Genomic DNA, 6,072 nt, shown 5'->3' with positions numbered 1-6,072 from the left:
TGTGCAGTTTGTGTCCAACACAGTACAACTTGTTGACAGAAATAGCACTTTTCTGACTACTTTTAATGTGTTTCAGTACCTGCTTTAGCCCTGTACCAATCCACTGTGAAGAATCAAACCATTGTCCCATCTTAGGTTTGGCACTTTTATTTCTTGTTTTCTCCCATGTTTAATGGTGTTTAGGAACTGCCAAGTCTCTTTGAACCAGCCATCTCTACTAGCAAACAATAACCTAACCACTAAAAGCATTCCCAGACCTGTCAGTGAACACTGCCAATAATAACCTCTAATAAAAGCTGGAACACATTATTCCCTAAAGCAGGAAGGAAGTGGGAGCAACAGTTGGTACACTATATGCCCAGGTTGATATAATCTTGCTTTACAGGCCATCTGAGGTCCATTGTTAGAACAGTAACAGGGGACGAGCTGGTGCAACAGATAGGAAGTGCTTACCAATGCTTGGCATTCAGGATTGCCATGGAGAACGTGAGGCCTGGAATGTATCCTTTTCCTCGATGGGAAAATGCTTAGGTTGGTTTTATCCTTTAGACACATTTTCTGATGGGAGTTGTCGTAATGTCTGAAAAAAACAATGTCTTATTTGCAAAACCACAATTTCTCTAAGGAACTTAACTAAAAAAAAAACTGTGCTTACTGTGAATAATTACAGAAGTAGCTCATCTCAGGAACCAGCACATGAATTACTGATTCACAGTGTTACTCTTGAAAAGTGGGTACACCCTGGGCAGGTTGCCAGTCTATTGCAGGGCTGACATATAGACCATATGGATGGACGACGTATAAAGCAAAAGACTCACAAACCGCAGACCAGTCTCAGGTTGGGTTTAGGTCAGAAAAGTACTTTGGTTAGGGCCAGAGAAAGCTGCATTTATTTATTTTTTCATTATTATTTTAATTTTAAAAAGATGTTTGTGAAGTGACTTTAGCATTTTTCATTATGAAGCAACAATCTCTTCTTTTTGGAGTCAAAAACTAAACGTTGTAGAGCAGATATTTAGGCAGAAAAAAGATAGAAGACAGAGATATAGGATTGCTGTTTAGTTGTATAGAACCATGTACTGGACTACTAGAAAACACTGTATTATCGTCATTTAAGCCTATATGTAAAGTGGACAACATAAGACACAGTACATCCATATGCTGAACCAACAAACAAAAGTTATTTCTTTGCATGTTTGAGAATGTTTTCATTCTTCTTCATACTATAACCTACAACTTGCTAGTTAACTGATAGAAATTCAGCAAACTGTGGTTGTGTGTGTGTGTGTGGGGTGGAGGGGAGGGCGGCACATAACTACAAATCATACAATGCAATAGTGACAACTCTGGAATTCCCAGCATAACTAGATGTAGCTTGCCTTAGTCAAAATCAGCTGAATAGTGCAAGATGGATAAGTGGAAACATGTTGATGTTGTATCTAGACGGCCATCGAGGTTAACCCTGGCTCTCAGGCACACAACACCACACCACACACAGAAAGATGCTAAACACAGGGGAACTCCCAAAATGTTTAGTGCCTGCATGCATCACCGGACAAGTCTAGACAAGACAAATGGCACATAACACATAAAGAAAGGGATGGAGGGGCTGCCAAATAGTAGTATTAGTGAGTAAAAAAGAGATGTACAATTAGAGCTAACTATTCTTTCATGCCTGCTTATGCCTATCTCATGGTACAGCAGAAGAGTGAACAACATCAATCTGTAACAAAATCTATGTTCTTGCTTTTGCATTGTGTGTGATATACAGTTTCCTCAAACATCTACAACTTCACTTTAAATGTCTTGTGTATGTATTAAAACTAAGGAAGATGATAATCGGGGAATGATGCACTTGAAAAGGTCCCACAATGTTGTTAGCTCTGCAGACATTTGTGGTGAAACACACCAAATCATAATGTGGATTGTCCTACTCCTTCTGAGGTTGGGATTAGAGACTTATAGGCGTTAAATCACTTCTTGTTGTCCCTGATGTCATTGTTGGTGAACTGAAACTCTTGAACTAATGAGTGGTGTATAACCAAATTACTGTCAGTGATATATCTATTTACCAACACACACAAAACATCATGTGTGGTCTTTTTATAGCTTCTCATCCTGTTTAGTTACCATACATGCTATACTTACAACTTGTAAAACGTATTTGGGTGTGTCTGCAGCAAAGGATGGAAAAGTATGGAAAGCATAAAATGTATGCTTTCCAAAACATAACATAACCTAGTCATGCTTTGGTCTTTGTACAGATTTGTGCTGAATTTAGACATTTCTCAGATAAAGCAAAAGAAAACATTTTTGGGCTCTGTAGCTGTCACTTACTGAATTAGAGAAGAAACCGTGTGATGCAACAGCACCTCTTCTACGTAAGACATTGCTCTCCACCTCCCCACCCTTCCTGTGTCATTTCCTCCTCTCTGGTCATCTTTCCCAGCAACCCGTGGGTAGCTGTATTCTGATGTATTCCTGTCACTAAGTTTGGTGTGGTGAACACATGTTTCTAAACTCCTGTCCAGTCTCCGTTTAGTTCAAAACCCTCGGCCTAACCATAGTTGAAGGCTGCCTTCATCGCCAATAGGCCACTAAAATAAAGAGGGTTGTCACTGATGAGATGCAAACAATGACATTTTGTGTGTTTTGTGATGTATTCAAAGTTTTGTAAATCAATGTTTGAATTTTTTAATCGTAGACAGAGACACCCTGGAAGAGTCAAAGAACATTACTGCATTGCTAAAATATTACAATGCTTCACACACCAGATTCCAATGCAGAAAATGGACGGCCGATGTCAAAGCTGTGTCAGAGTCTCCTGCAGCACCACACCCACTCAAAAATATGAAGACAGACTTGTTATTCGTCCTGGCTCAACTTTGACTGTGCAGTTGTAGTAGACTGAAATAAGTTGCATCATTCTAATGTGAATCACCACCTGAACATCACACCTACTGATAATTAAGTAGGTATAATATATATATAATATAATAAACAAATATTTTTGATTGGAAAATATTCCTTAGTACAAGAATAATCAAGTGTAATGTGTGCTAATTAGTTTAATTTATCTAGTTCAAGGGCTTATGTGAAAATCTACTCACACTTTCAGTTATATTTATGCAGAAACAGAAATAGAAACTTTCAAGTGACACTGTACACACACACACACACACACACACACACACACACACACACACACACACACACACACACACACACACACGCGCTACCTAGCTGACTAGGCCCATTCATTCGCCAACATCTGCATTAACCAAAATCAGCATCACATGTTCCATACTATTACAAATTTAGAAAACAGTCTGCATGTTTACCACAGTTAAGCCATCCCTGATAAGTTGACCTTTAACTACTAAATGATATCAATTAAGTCTTTAGGTTAGACAGCCACAAATGTGCCAGAGTGCTTAAGTGATGATGGTTTTTAAGAGGTCTGTTTCAATTTAAGATTGATTTCCGTGTTGAAAGGAGCAATGGCTTGCTCTCCACCCAACATAAACCCGTTACCATGTCGGATGACTTTCCACAGCCACAGCTACACGGAATAAAAGTCATGAAGCTGGTGTGAGGCTTAACATGAGTGACCAGTTCAAAACAAGCCTAACAGTATGTGTACAAAAGCATTCTGAGGTGGGGAGCTGCACTGGTGGCCAATTAGCCACGGTCTGGATGTCATTTAGCCAACATCTGCACTCACCAGTGAACCCTTGCACCCTAGCAACAATTGTAACAGTTAACCTCCATAAATTTGTGGCAAACTTTGCTCATATTCCATGGCTCATGGAACCGTTCTGCTATAAAGGGTTTATTTGTGGGACCTGTGGCCTCCCATCATCCAACTGTAGTATTTATGTCTCTTTTATCCTTTATGTATTGTGGTCTAAATGTTGAAAGGACTTTTCTTAATAATGACTGAGGTTTGAGGATTTCTTCATTATTGTGCTGTAAACTCTACAGTATGTTTGAATGGCATCTTCTAAAGGCAGCGTGCCCATAGTTCCCAGGGAGCCTAACTTGGAGGCTTGCAGTGGATGTGCCATGTGAATGTTTTTATCCTACCTTTTTTTTAAAAGAACAATATGTTCCTCTGTCTAACCAGAAACATGGATAATAAACCTACTCAAGGCCTGGTGACAGCAAGGAAAAACACAAGGCTAAACAGAGAGGCTAATGATACCCTTGACTGGCTGTAAACAAGAGCAATGTGCTGCTGAGACATCAAGAATTTAACCAGGCACTGACAGAGGGCCTAAAATTAACCTAATGTTTACCCCCAATAGATAACAAAGGCCAGAAACATATCACTGGTAAACTATCCTTCTAGTGGCTTCCATGTGTATTACCAGTTATCTAGCTCAGTGGCACACAGCAATGTTTTACTTATCATAACATTTTAGTTTATAATATTACTGTAATCATATGTTTGCAAGCCACTAAGATTTATTGGGTAAATTCACACTGCTAGTGTTGATATTTCCCAGTGTATATGGGGGGAGGTGGAATCCAAGGAACTGCTGGGAATTCAGCATTTTTAAAGAGTAGGAGGAGGATGTACTTACTGAAAACCTACAGGAAAAAGGAGTGAGTAGGAGAGGAGGATCTTGGGCAGGCTACTCAGGCAGACAGACGAAGGAGGATTATGAAAGCATGAACAGCAAAAAACAGCAAGGATATAAGTGAGAAAATAAACAAGCAACCGGCTGCCAGGCACTGGCTCAGCAGAGGTACTTCCCCTTATGTGCACAGCTGGATTTATGAGACAGTGAGCAATACGCCCCTCTCTTCTTCCAGACTCTGACACAAGTAGGGGAATTTAGCTTCTCCATGCTAGTCTGCTTCAAAATAGCACTGAACAACTGTAGGGTAGAGACTTAATAGCAACAACAAGGGGGAAGTGCCCAGTAGCACGCGTATCTCCACCAAGGCCTAACAATCTCCCAGGTCAGCAATATACTGAATCGATGACAGAATTACAGGTGACCACAAACATAAGTAAGTTTTGTTCAGTTGCAAGCACATTCAGTGGGTTTAGAACTAAGCAAATTCCAGATTTCCAAAATGCTGATACTGGCACTAAATGACAGGTCCAGTCTGGGATGTCACGGACTGACGTCTATATTGGATGATTCAACATGGACTCATTTATAAAATGCAATAGTTGGGTACCAATGCATAAAGTAGCGTGCATGTTCTACATGTGCTTTATATGTAGTAACAGTTGATACGGTGCAACATAATATTTTAGTTTTAGTTTTGACAGAGGGCCAAAACAGAGAGAAATATGAGATTATAGCTCACCGTTGTAGAAGTTGTAGATTGGTCTCTACTGGGGGTGTAAGTATTAATCGATACATATCAGAGTCAGAGATAAGGCTGCATTGGCTGAAAGATTCACAACATACTCTGCAGAAAAGCGTTCTAAAATCGATACAGCTGCCAAAAAACAATCTTTTACAAGTTTCTCTTTGTCTATGTGTATGTCATTCGGTCTGTGTCCCTGTGTGTCCTCCTGGCGGCACCCAATCACATACCAACTTCTGGTGACTGCACTCATGAGGCCACTGGATTCCACACACAAGCTGCCTAACTCCAAAGTCTGAAAGTATTTCAGATTGTGCAAAAGTAAGGAAGACATTCTTCATAAAAATCACTGCGCTGTGAAAGACATGGGGCATTTATGACATTTATAGAGAGTAATGGCCGTTGCTACTCATGTAGTAAAGCAACACAGTGTTGAATTGAGAAGAAGAAACTCTGTCTGACTTCTTTGTCAATGACATTTCATTTAAAAAAGTAACTCCAGTGGTCAAAGGTAATAACTCAAATTACATTTATACCAGTGTGGAAAAATACTCTGATCTGTCCTACATACATACATACAATGCTACAGTGTGGAAATACACATCTGGACTGCATTGAAAACTTCAGTTAACCTATGTAAAAGTACAAAAGTATCAGCATCAAACTATATCTAGTTTGGTGGATGGATAGTGTAGTGGTAAAGATTCCTTGCCCTCCATGCGACCAGGGTTTGAATCCTAGCCA

Source organism: Anabas testudineus, chromosome 12 (assembly GCF_900324465.2).
Source record: "Anabas testudineus chromosome 12, fAnaTes1.2, whole genome shotgun sequence".
Lineage (NCBI taxonomy): Eukaryota > Metazoa > Chordata > Actinopteri > Anabantiformes > Anabantidae > Anabas > Anabas testudineus.
Note: the sequence above shows the minus strand (reverse complement) of the source record.